This window comes from Petaurus breviceps, unplaced genomic scaffold, assembly GCF_028583685.1.
Source record: "Petaurus breviceps papuanus isolate PSGF00001 unplaced genomic scaffold, PetGlider_PUasm1.0 173, whole genome shotgun sequence".
In the NCBI taxonomy this organism is placed as follows: domain Eukaryota; kingdom Metazoa; phylum Chordata; class Mammalia; order Diprotodontia; family Petauridae; genus Petaurus; species Petaurus breviceps.
The window spans coordinates 35,880,690-35,893,290 of NW_027185759.1; the positions used below are offsets into that span (position 1 = coordinate 35,880,690).

General features: G+C 39.8%; 1 protein-coding gene across 10 annotated transcripts in view; it reads left to right on the plus strand.

Annotated features, from left to right (window-relative positions):
- The window catches only part of NAALADL2 (N-acetylated alpha-linked acidic dipeptidase like 2), a 1,484,638-nt gene that overhangs the window by 458,790 nt on the left and 1,013,247 nt on the right, over nucleotides 1-12,601 (plus strand). The window contains exon 1 of one of the 10 annotated variants that reach the window (XM_069083610.1): nucleotides 4,273-4,639. The exons of 8 other annotated variants lie outside the window; for them this stretch is intronic. The gene's annotated coding sequence lies outside the window, so the exon portion shown is untranslated. Of the gene's footprint in view, nucleotides 1-4,272; nucleotides 4,640-12,601 lie in introns of those variants that run through there. One more of the 10 variants, XM_069083609.1, reaches the window with a different exon arrangement.

Sequence of the window (12,601 nt, forward strand, 5' to 3'; positions counted from 1 at the left end):
CTACTACTACTGCTGCTACTGCTACTATTACTGCTACTACTACTGCTGCTACTGCTACTACTATTATTACTACTACTACTACTGCTACTACTACTACTGCTGCTACTGCTACTAGCACTAATACTACTACCACCCACTACTGCCACCTTCTGCTTGGATAATTGTCATAACTTCCTGAGTGTTCTCCCTGCTTCCAGTTTCTCCCATCTCCCATCCATCCCCCACAGAGCTGCCAAAATGGTTTTCCTCAGTCAAAGGTCTGCCCATGTTATTTCCTTGCCTAAGAAGTTTTACTGTCACGCGCACTAACCCTCCTCTCTATTGCCTTTAGGATAAAATGGAAACTGCTCTATTTGACATTTTTAAATCGCCCTTTACAGCCTGACTCCTGTCCACTTTCTCAGGCTTATTGGACATTACTCTCTTTCATATACCAAATTCCACCTAAATTAGCCTAGTTATTGTTGCTTGTAGGTTCCACCTTCCATCTTGTACTTTGGGGCAGCCTGCCCCTCTTCCTAGAACACGCTCCTTTTTCATCGAAGCATTTCATTATTCCTTTGTTCCTTCAAAGCTCAGGACAAGTAGCACCAGCTCCACAAGGCCTATCTCGATTCCCCTAGTTAATAGTTCTCTTTGTGTATGTTTATGTTTACATACACATAAATACGTATATATGTGTGAATGTATCTCATATCCAATTTTCTGCATATGTAATCTCTCCCCTGCCCCATGCCCAGAATGTAAACTTCTTGAGGGCAGGGACTGATTTATCTTTGTATTTTGAGAGACTATCAAAGCACTGGAAACATTTTTCAGGGTGAGAAGGGCCTCTGCTTTCCTGGGCATAAGGAACTTATGTTGAGAAACCTCCTTGTACCAATACATTGCTAATAGTCCCAGCCAGTTGCCTACCAGAGTGAGTAGTTAAGGAAGTAGCACATGGTCTCCTAATTAGCATGCTTTAGAGGCAAGGCTTGAACTCCAGGCTTGCAGACTCTTAACGCTGACTCTCTATCGACTTTACCATAGCTGCTTTTTATCTGACACAGAGATGGTGAATAAGAAATGGTCAGTGAATGAATGAGAAAAAAATACACTGAGATAAGGCAATTAAATAGAAAATAATTTTGGCAAGTGTGAGAAAGCCGATTTCAAAGGACTGTTTAGCAAGTAACATCCTCTGGTCCTCTTTCTTGAGGAGAGACTTCGGCCAAAGGCACTGAAATTTCTCATGAGGATGCTTTGCTATCTGAATAGGTCATGTAAATGATCACAGCAACCTAAAAAGCAAGTCAGATGTGTTTTTTGGTAAATAGCTTAATAGAAGTGATTAAAAGGTTCTGCAGCACTTTCCAATGAAGCTAATTATGAACAGCCATACTTCCTGCTAGCTGTTCTCTCTGATAGATTGCTCTGTCTCTCAGTGATGCCGATTCCGACACAGACAATGCATCAAATCATGGCTGTCTTGGAGCCTGTTGTGTCTGAGTGGGCATAGTCACAGAATATCACTGGCTCCCCATCGTGTGCTTTGAATGATAATAGAGAGGACCTTCTACAGCCACATGCCTGGCAGATTGCCTCCATTCACCAGTTGGACCACTGACAATAGAGGGTTGAAAAGAACATTCATCGTATTTCTCTTCCCTGTAGTTTTCAACCTATCTCTTACACCTGGGGAGCTGATCAAGTGTGCACCCATCACAGGTCTCCATATGTTCTTGCCAGTTGAGGTTTCAGATAGGACCCTGAATCCAGATGAGGGTGAAGGACTTACAAGGTTGTCCCCGGGCTAAATGAGCATAGACTTTAATTATCTTTGCAGATGTGCAAACTCTTTATTGATTTTAAATTACATTCCTTTAATTGGTGCTGAAAAGTGAACAGGAACATGTTTTAGCTTAGATAGAAGTATAAAGATAGTCTGTCTGAATCTTGAAAGATAAATAAAAATAAACTTCCAAGGAAAACAAGGCAAAGCACTATATTTTGGTCAACACAAAACCTTAGAAGTTCTGAAAGTTACGAAAATAGGTATCAAAATTGGGATCAAAATATGATACTCATTCTTTTTACAGTTTCTTTTAAAATTCATACAAAATATAGCTATAGATATAGATATCAATAGATAGATAAAAGGATAGATACTTTGCTAGATATATGATCTCACCAATGTGAATAGTTCTTCTGGGGATACAGATTACAGTCCATGGCAAGCCTTCTTGACCTATGTGACTATGGCTTGTGCCCTGAGTAGTACTCATAATTAGCATGCATCAGAGACAAGCCTTGAACTCGGGTTTTGCTGACTTTTAACACTGATTCTCTATCCACTATACTATAGCTGCTTCTTACCAGACATAAATAAAGTATTTAATAAATGATTGATTAATGATTGAATGAATGACATAAACATTCTGGGGAAATCCCACTGTCATTTCTCAACATTGCATAAATACCAATGGAACCCATCGGCTATCTCTCACTGTGGCTAAGAAGCCTTTGAAGTCAGGTCTGTCCTTTCAATGCATTCCTAGAACCCCATCCCCTCCATACTCCTGGACACTCTGTCTCCCAGTGCTGCCTAAGGCCATATTAACTTTCTGGGTTGTAATATTGTTCCCTGGTCCGATATTGTGCTTAAATTCTTTAAAATCCCAAAATATTTTTCAGAAGAATGTCTCTCTAGCCATGCTTTCCCTTTATTATACTTGTGAAGTCCTTTGAAAAGCATTTTCAAAGCATAAATAAAAAGTAACAACTTATTTGGTAACTAAGGGGCATTTTGCATCATGTCTGTGTGTGTATTCTATGGTTGTAATTGCTACTACTAATAATTAGCATTTATATAAGACTGTAAGGTTTACAAAGTACATCTCATTTGATTTGCATTGTTCTCCTCCTCCAGGCCCTAGGACAAGAATTTCTTATTTGTTGTCCTTGTGTGACCAGTGGCCCTTAGCACCTAGCACAGAGTAGGTACCCCATTAAAGATTTGATGAATAGAATAATATGAATTAGCATTCATACAGCAATTTAACAGTGCACTTTGTAACATGCTTTAAGTTCAGTATCCTATTTGATCTTTACAATAGTTGTGGAAGGAGGAACTGTTAGTATCATTATTATGCAGATGAGGAAACTGAGGCTGAGATGGGTTGGGTGTCTTGCAGAGCAAAGTGACTGGTCTGGGTCAGAGGCAGGCTTTGAACCCAGACCTTCCTGACTTTAGGTTAAGCATTCTTGCCACCATGACCTTAAAGAAAGAGACCTTAGCCCCATGCTATGGAATGCCAAAACCACAGAAGACCTCAGGAGTTATCTTGCTCCCTTTTTCTTTTTTAAATGTATTTACTTTTAGTTTACAACATTCAGTTCCAGTCCCAATTTTCTCCCCCTCCCTCCCTTGTCCCTTCACCCCTCATGGGGACATACAGTCTGATATAGACATCAAACATTAGTCAAGTTGTAAAGAAGAATTACAACCAATGGAATCTCAGACCCTTTTCAGCAGTCTGATGAAGCCTGTACTGTACTGTACAAGCCATGGTACTCAGAATATTTCTTGCCTCCATTTATAATGAAAGGACATTGTAAATTTCAATTGGTTATTGAAAGTAAAGATTTATTTTTTCCCATCCAATTTCAGAAACCCTCTGAATTCTATCAGTGGACCCCCAAAACGTGTGCCCTAGCTGAACTTCACTCCTTTAACCAGTGAAGCAGCTGGTGTCCAGGCAGGTTAAAGAATTTGCCCACAGTCACGCACCTCCTCAGGTCCAGAGCCAGAAAAAGAAGTCAGCTCCCCCATTTTCCAATCCAGATCTTTTTCCTCTAGACATGTTACCCACAGGTACATTTTTAGGGAAGTATGTGGCACTTTAAATTTTGGGAAAATTGCTTTTCCCCTACTTCAAAGGAAAAGCAATGCCTCATAAATACCTTCAAGTTTGAAATCTCCTTTCTTTGGTCTATTCCTGGAGGCAGAGTCACCTGACCTCTGCTCTCCTACCTGGCTGCTTTGGGATGGGGACCTCTCCCCACCGTGCCTTGGCTTCTTTCCTGCCCACAGTAAAATCAGCAGGGCTCTTAATCTGCACATTTATGTTTCATCCCAACCCATTGACATGTCCTGCAAGGACCAGGGGCCCACGACCTGTCAGTGTTGCTCAGGATAGAGCCATCAGTGTTAAATTATACTTGTCCTATTTGGCTAGTAAAAGATGGGGAAAATGAAAACAGGAAGGTGCCTAAGTGTCTGTTGCTAAGACACAGCCCTAGGGCAGCAGTGCAGTAGACACCAGCGTGTCAAACCGGTTGGACATCCACAGTGCCTCTCTGTGGTGGGAAAGCTATCTCGGGATTCCTCGTCATAAAGCATGCCTGTGAGTGCTTTGAAATCGTTCGGAGATCCCTAAGAGGAGGAACCAGTTTCTGATTCCTTCTCCTTCCCACCTCACAGTAACACCTGGGAGCTTTCACAAGCCTTTAAGTGAGAGGACAGCCAAGGGGCTCTCATTGGAACTGTCAGTGTCTAAATTAGGGGAATCATATACACTGGCACTTAGCTATTGGTTAGGGAAGCCAAGGCCCTGGGGCTGCGTGATGATGGAAGCATGGAGCCTATGAATTCTAGGTAAGAGAACACACATTTCAAGGGATCCTGGATTTGGGGATGGATGAGGAGAAATAGCTTCAGACAATACCACATTCTGAAGGTCTGAACGGGAAACTTGAAGATAACCTGGGAGCTTCACCTAGGTAAAACTGAGGAGAGTTACTTTTAAGAAGAATGTAAGCTCTTTGAGGGCAGGAGCTGTTAGATTTTGTCTTTCTGTCCCCAGTGACTAGCAAAGAACCTTGAATATAGCAGGGGCTTAGTAAATGTTTGTTGAAAGGATTTGAAATGAACACAGTCATGGCCAGTTCGAAGGGTGTTAGTTTTGAAGCCAGGAAACCAGAAATTAATACCGGGTCTCACCAAGAGCCTCGGTTTTCTTGTACAAAAACTGAGATAATCTGTGTTTTCTTCATAGATAGAATGCAAGAACGTACCTTTTCCATCTTATTTCATCTTTCGTAAAATGTAAGCTCCTTAAAGGACTATGTCTTTTGTATCTCCAGTGCTTAGAGAAATGAACACCCTAGTAGGGTGTTTAATAAATGCTTGTTGCCTGATTGGCTGTGATAACTGCACATCTCTCCAATAGAATGTCAATACCTCTCTCTCCAATCTTGTGTCATTTTACTTAGAACATAAGTTCCTTCTAATTAAGGACTGATTCATTTTTGTCTTTGTATTTCTAATGCCTGGCACAGTTTCTGGTACCTAGGAGGGGTTTAATAATGAGTACTGATAGATTAATAGATCCTATGAATGCTTGAGTCCAGTATTCTAAGGAGAGAATGATAGAACACCTGAATTAGAGTAAAAACTATCAGGCTAATTTAACTGTGAAGACTCCTATTCACACAAAGAGAGAAATCAAGCAGAATCCAGGGCTTTATGAGAAGTTGTCCCTCCCCCAACTGCCACCCAAAAAAGTCCTGTTCTTGAATGGAACAGAACACAGTGATGTCTCAAGAGAGGGTTGGGTGTGCATAGCAATCTAATATTTTGACATGTCAATTCCAGAGCTTGTTTCTGTACTCTTTAAAAATGGTTAGTGTCTGACTACTCTGTTTGGGTTGAGTCATACTTCTTAGTTAGAAGTACTGTTGTTTTAGAGGGAAAGTTTTAAAACTTTAATTAAGGTAGTCATAAAACTTTTCCATAGAAAAGGTGTTGCATAACTGCAAGGTGACATAATTATTAAAAGGCTATTATTAATTTTCCATTATGAATTTTTTTCATATATATAGGAAAAATGTATCCATCACTGAATCAGCTCCTTATGCCTTTTTTTAGAGGCATGAGACATAGGTGTAGCAATAATATTAGGATTATATGTGCATAATGGCTCTATAATTATTATATTGTATGCTCCTTTTTCTTCTTTGGGTTCTGGAAATAGTTTAAACAAATCCAATAATAAAGTGGGCTAGTCATAAGCCAACTACCTCTCCCCATCCCTGTCTTTGAGGGCTCTTCACCAGACTTGTCCTCGGCTCCTCATCTGAACATCTTATACTTGTTGGCATCTAAGAAGAAGAGGAATCAGGCTCCTTGACACAATTGGGCAGAAGCTCTGATGAGGGTGAAAAATACATAAAGGGCATTGAGCTGCCTTTTATCCCTTGAGCTCCTAATCTCTCTCCAAGGAAAGTATGTGTAAATAGTTTGCCTTGACAATCCCTACCTTGTTGCAAGAGATAGATTTATTTAACCGTCTTCCACAGTTGAACACTTCTGAGGATGGATTCGTAAATGCCCTTGGTTCATTTGGATTTAAAATCCGTCCACCTGTCTTTCTTAAGCTGCAGATCAGGGGAACACAGGTTGTTCAGTGAGAACTAAAAAATAAAATGTGGTATTACTTAGAGAGTAGGGCATAAAAGCACATAGAAAAGAAACTTGGCGATAAGAAACATTCGGAGAAAAGCTAACTGACTTTAAAATGTTCGAATCAATGACGGGCATATGTGGGATCAGAACAGCATCAGAGTTGTGCAGCAGCATACCTTCCCCCATATACACACCCTGGGTAGGAATCTCATGCAATCTTTAGAGGCAGCTACCAGCCCAAACCAAACCGAAAGGTAGCTTCTAGTTCAAACATAATTTCTTCAGTTCTTTTCCAGCTCTGTGTGAGGTTCCTCTTAAAACATTAAATGGAGCACAGGCCAAAAGGAAGCATCCCGGTGGCAGGTTTTGAGACTTGTTTCATCTTAACTCTTTCATTGCCTTTCCCTCCTACTTAGAGATAATTAATGAAAAGCTTGTTGGCAAGAGTAATCAATTGAGTCTGTAAAGTCCATGAGGGATAGGGACTGGATCTGTAGTTTTACTGGTGTAGGGGACTCCTGGGTGAGGAAACTCTCTCTACCAATGCAGATTAGCCTTTTTTCTGCAGTTTATTGCCTTAGAGTTGCCCTGGGCCATGGGCAGCTCAAGTGAGTCACTAAGAGTCCCTCAGCCAGTTTGTGTCAGGAACAGGACTTGAACCCAGGTCTTCCTGGATTCAAGCCTGCCTCCCTAAACACCACACCACACTACCTCCTATACTTTTAAAAGTTTAATGTATTAAGTACATGTGCATTGTTGTTGCTGTTATCATAAATATCATTGAATAGCCAGTGTTCGTTCAACTCACACTACTTGCAAGGCATGATGCTAGGTGCTAGGGTCCCAAAGGCAAAAACTGAAGAGTCCCTGGTCTCAGGAGGTTCACTGTCAACTGAAGAAATGCATTATACACACTAAGAAACTTTGTAGAGTTCACTGTTTAGTGCCAAATACTCTGAGGAAGAGGAAGGACTTCACAGAGGAGATGCAGCTAAGTTTGGCCTTGAAGGAAAACAAGCATTCTGAGAGGTGGGGATGAGAAAATGAGGAGATGGCTACCAAAAACGAAAAAAAGTGGACAATGGAGCACAGAGTTTAGTGGAATGACTGGGATTGGAAGGGAGAGTCTATGACATGGAGTTACAGGGAATCACCAATTAACTGGTCAATCAGCAAGCATTTACAAGTATCAGCTGCGCCCTCAGGTAGGGGAAAAATGAGTTTGCCAAGGCAGGTGAGAGCAAAATTGTGGGAAGCTTTGCATACAAGACTTAAGGAATGGTTATTTTATTCTTTTGGCAGTGTGCCTAACCTCTGAAGATTTGGTTTGTTGGTTTTCAAGCAAGAGAGAGACCTGGTCAGACTTGCATCTTAGAGAAAATGGCTTTGATAGCTACTTGAAGGGGAAACGAGAGGATCATCAATTAAAAGGCTTTGACAGTAGTCCAAGAAAGAGACAAAGGTCTGACCTTCAATGGTAATTTGGAAGTGAAGAAAATGGAATGGACAAGATTGGTGTCATAAAGGTAGAAGAATCGCCAGGGCACTGTGACACATCACATTGTAGTTGTGGTTTGTCCTTTGTTCTTGTGGAGGACCATGACATCAGGGAAGTGATGCCAAGATTTGCAAGTAAATTGGATTTAAGTGAGGGAGGGCTGTGCAAAGTCATCAGCCTCACTTTCTCATACAGGGCCATCTGGTTCCAGTGGCCAGATATAGATCAGGACAACTAGAGATATCACAGACTCACTTCGTAAACTGTCCTAAACACTAAAGATATATGATCTGGGATGACTGAGAGGAGCCCTCAACAACAATAGGGAAATTCAAAAATATGAAGGGCTATTGTGCAAAAGAGGAGTTAGCCTGGTTCTGCATGGTGCCAGAGGGTGGCAGAAGGAGTAAAGCTTATTTTGGTCTATTGTGAGGGGAAGTGTGTCTAAGAATCTGAGCTATCTGAAAGAAGAATGAAATTTTTTGGGGGGGGGGGGGGGAGCAGAGTGGAATGGGCTCTAGTCTTCTGGGTAGGGAATTCTCATTCAGGTTCAGGTTACAGAGGATGGCCTGTGAAATCCCTCGTAAGTCAGAGAATCTGTGTTTCAGTGTAAAGACATTTATTGCATAAAGCTATCATGGTGACAGAGAAGTTCTGTTTGTGTAAGACACCATTATTTGAGGCTTGATTATAAAGAACTTTTTTTTTCCTTTTGGAGTACAATTGGGGTTAACTAACTTGCCCAAGATTACAGGGCGTGTGTGTGTGTGTGTGTGTGTGTGTGTGTGTGTGTTAAGTGTCTGAGGCTGGAACCAAACTCAGGTCCTCCTGACTCCGGGGCTGGCGCTTTACTCACTGGGCTACCTAGCCGCCCCCAGACTATAAAGAACTTTTTAAAAATCTTAAAATTTAAGCTACATCCAAACAGAGACTTTTTAATTTTTTTTTTTGCTTTTGGGTTTTGACTTTTATTCTCAATGTCTAACATACCTCCTGACACAGAGTAGGTGCTTAATCAACTCTTGTTAATAAAATTATTTTGCTTTGTTAACAAATAAACTTTTACAATTTCATTGTATTATTTTTGTATCTTTTCTTTATCAAAGGAGTCTTTATTGATCATAATTTTTGCTCTGGACTGTAGAATATATATATATTGGTAGAAATTAAAGAGATATAAGACACAAATAACTATCTGGAAAGTGCCCATCTTTTTAGGCATAGAAGACTGATACATATGAAACAATTGTTCTATTATAACTCTTAATATTATTTAATTTTGACTATTATACTTTACTCTTTTATTCTTCTTTATTTTATCATATTTATTATTAAGAAACATTTGAGTAATTAAATGCTAAATTTTGTGGGGTAAGCCTTAAGTGCTATGGAATGTTAGAGAAGGTGAATCCATATTGTTGAGACTGGACAAGTTAAGAACAGCATCATGGTGGACATTAGATGTAAGGTGGGCTTTGAAAGATGGAAAAGATTGGAACTGGAATGGAAGTAGGGCTTTGGTATTGGCTTCAGGGGGCAGGGGGGCAGAAGACAGGTCAGCAAAGAATAGAGCATCATTTTATGGAATGATAGGAAATAAAAAAAATTGGGACTATCTTTTTTAGTCCTGAACTTTTCCACATCAGAAATTACTTACAAAGATAAAATGCAAAGTATGGATCATACTATCTATCTATCTATCTATCTATCTATCTATCTATCTATCTATCTATCTATCTGTCTGTCTGTCTGTCTGTCTGTCTGTCTGTCTGTCTCTGTCTGTCTATCTATCTATCTATCTGTCTGTCTGTCTATCTACATGCATGTTACAATATGAAACACTGGATATATAAAGACTACTTATGTTCCTTTGATCCCTATGGCTCTCTTTTTTCTTCTGTTTTTTTTTCCCCCATGTTAATGATTTTTTTGAACATGGTATATATTTTATTACTTTCATTTTGCTTTCTTTGCTCTGCATTTCTTTCTGTTTTCCACATTTCTTTGTCATTTGTGTAGTTATGATTTTTGTTGATGCACTAAGCTTTTTTTTTTCAGCTCTTGCCCACTTTTCTTTGGCTTATAGGTTATTTCCAGTGTTTGTGTGTGTATGTGTGTGTGTGTAGGTGGGTGTGTGTGAGTGTGTGTGTGTGTGTGGGGGGGGTTGTTTTGTTCCTAGAAGAGATAAATGTGCTCTGGGTATTCTTCTACAGATAATTTTTCTTCCCTTTAATAGCATCCTTGGGGAATAACGCTGGTAGTGAGATCACTGAGTCAAAGGGTTTGGATGGTTCTGTAGCTCTTAATGTAGATTTTCATAATGCCTTTCAAGAAGAATGCACCAATTAGTTGGATAGCTATACAGGGAAAAGCACTTCTATTGCATTATAAATGAATCATGTTCCACAAACGGAGGCCTAGACTAGTGTCTTTATTTCTGAACTCTGTATTGATTCTCATCAGTCTTTCAGTTAACAGATCTCAGAGTTTCTCTAATTTCTGTCTGCCCTGCCTATATGAATTCACTCTCTCCTTATGCCTGTCTCTTAGATCCCTAGTTTTCCTCAAGACTCAGTTCAGGTGCTCCTTTGTTTGGGTTCCCGTCTCAGCCCTCCAGCTGTTGTGGCTTTCATCTCTAGGGTCACCTTCAATTTCTGTATATTTTGTGTTTGATTATATGCATGTCTCCTACATTGGAATGAAGGTTCTGTGATATATTCTTGGTGCTCAACACAGTTCTTACCATGTTCTACGCACTCGAGATAGATGTGTTGATTGATTATCATTTGGCAGGCTTATTTCACGCGCTTCCCCCCCGCCATTATTCTCTCTCCCACCCAAAATGATGTACTTGCTGTTCCCAAACTTGGCTTTCTATCACTTGCCTCTATAACTGTGTGCAGACTATTGTTCCCCATACCTAGAGTACAACCCCTCCTGATCTTTCCCTCTTTGAATCACCAGCTTTCTCCAAAAGTACTAACTCCTACAAAAAGATGTTTCCTGATGGCGCTTTGAAAGCTTACATTCTTCCTCCCCCTCACATTATTATATGCATACCTAGCAAAGCACCCAGCACATGGTACATGGTTGATGTGTGCTTGTTGATTGATTAATGAGTGTTTAGACCTTGTATTCTCACCCACCCCACCCCCCACCCTCCCAGGAGGAAGTAAGCTCTTGGAAGACAGTTAGTCATCTGTGTGAATATTCCCAATACTCAGTCCCTGGAACTTAGTCAACACTTAGCAAACATTTTTTGGATTGGACTGGTTTGGATTGAGAGAATATATATTGAGAAAATTAAAAAAAAAATTGAGGAATTCAAAAATTAAAAGAAACCGCTTAATAAGAAAAATAAAGACACATGCTTTCTATCTCAATTCCCGGTATCTGAAATACGAACTATGAGTAATGAGTTGCTGACAAGTTTTAATGTACACAATATCATTAAATATGTTTCTCTATTGATTCCTATCAAATTTTGAAAGGATGGCTTAGATTTACTGAGTAACAGAGAAATTGACTGAGTCCCCTTTGGTCATTTTTGAGGGTCAGCTGTGATTACAAGGGTGGAAAAGGTGCATATCATGATGTTAGTAATATTTATTCAACATTATACATCTCCTACTGAATCCTCTGAGATCAGTAAAGAGGATTCTGCCTTCTCAGCTTTTTTTTCCTTCTTAGTTGAATAGAAATTTAAAAACAAAACTATAGGACTAATAGCTGGAAGATATGGTCATTGGAGAGATTGATTTTTAGTTCAATTTTATTTGCAAGTTGACTCTTTTATTCTGATATAATATCAATCTCCAAGCTATGAAATTTTAAGGGTCACTTTTTTATACTTTTGCCTGTGACCTTCTTCCCCATTTGTATATATTCTTTTTCTCTCTGTGTTCTAGATTTCTTTTAGGATTTTTCTTTTCCTTCTCTGGCATTAGAAAGCTGGCCAATGGTTGTGTTGAAAGTCAATGAGATGGGTTATTAAATTACAATAATATATTTATGAAAATGCCCAGGTAATGTATGAATGATTAAACTTCCCTTTGCTGATGGTGATAGATTCTTTAAAAGGTCACCTCATGCGTAGAGATGGGAGTAATTGACTAACTCTGTGTTGTTCTCCTTTACACTTCTTCATTGGTCATTCGCTACAATCTCTTCCCATCAATCATGTTCCTCTCTATCATTCTTTGGTTCATTCACAATGAAATCTGTTTTTAAATTGTGGTTTTTCTATGCCTTGCAATCATGGATGGATAAAAGGAGAGAAGAGAGGGAGGAAAGAAGGAAGGAAGGGAGGAAGGCAGGAAGGGAGTAAGGAAAGGAGAGAAGGAAGAAAGAAATAAGGAAGGGAGGGAGGGAGGAGGGAAGGAAGAAGGAAAGGAGGGAGAAAAGGAGGAAGGAAGCAAGGGAAGAGAGAAGGGAAGGAAGGAGGGAGGAAAGTAAGAAATAAGGAAACGACTCTTAAGTGCTACCCTCACATTGCCAGGCACTAAGATAAGCACTGTACAAATAGTATCTCCTTTGATCCTCACAACAATCCTCAGGACAACACGACAAAGGCAGGTACTGTGATTATTCATGTTTAATAGTTGAGGAAACTGAGACAGATATTAAGTTACTTGCCCAGAGTCACACAGCCCTAT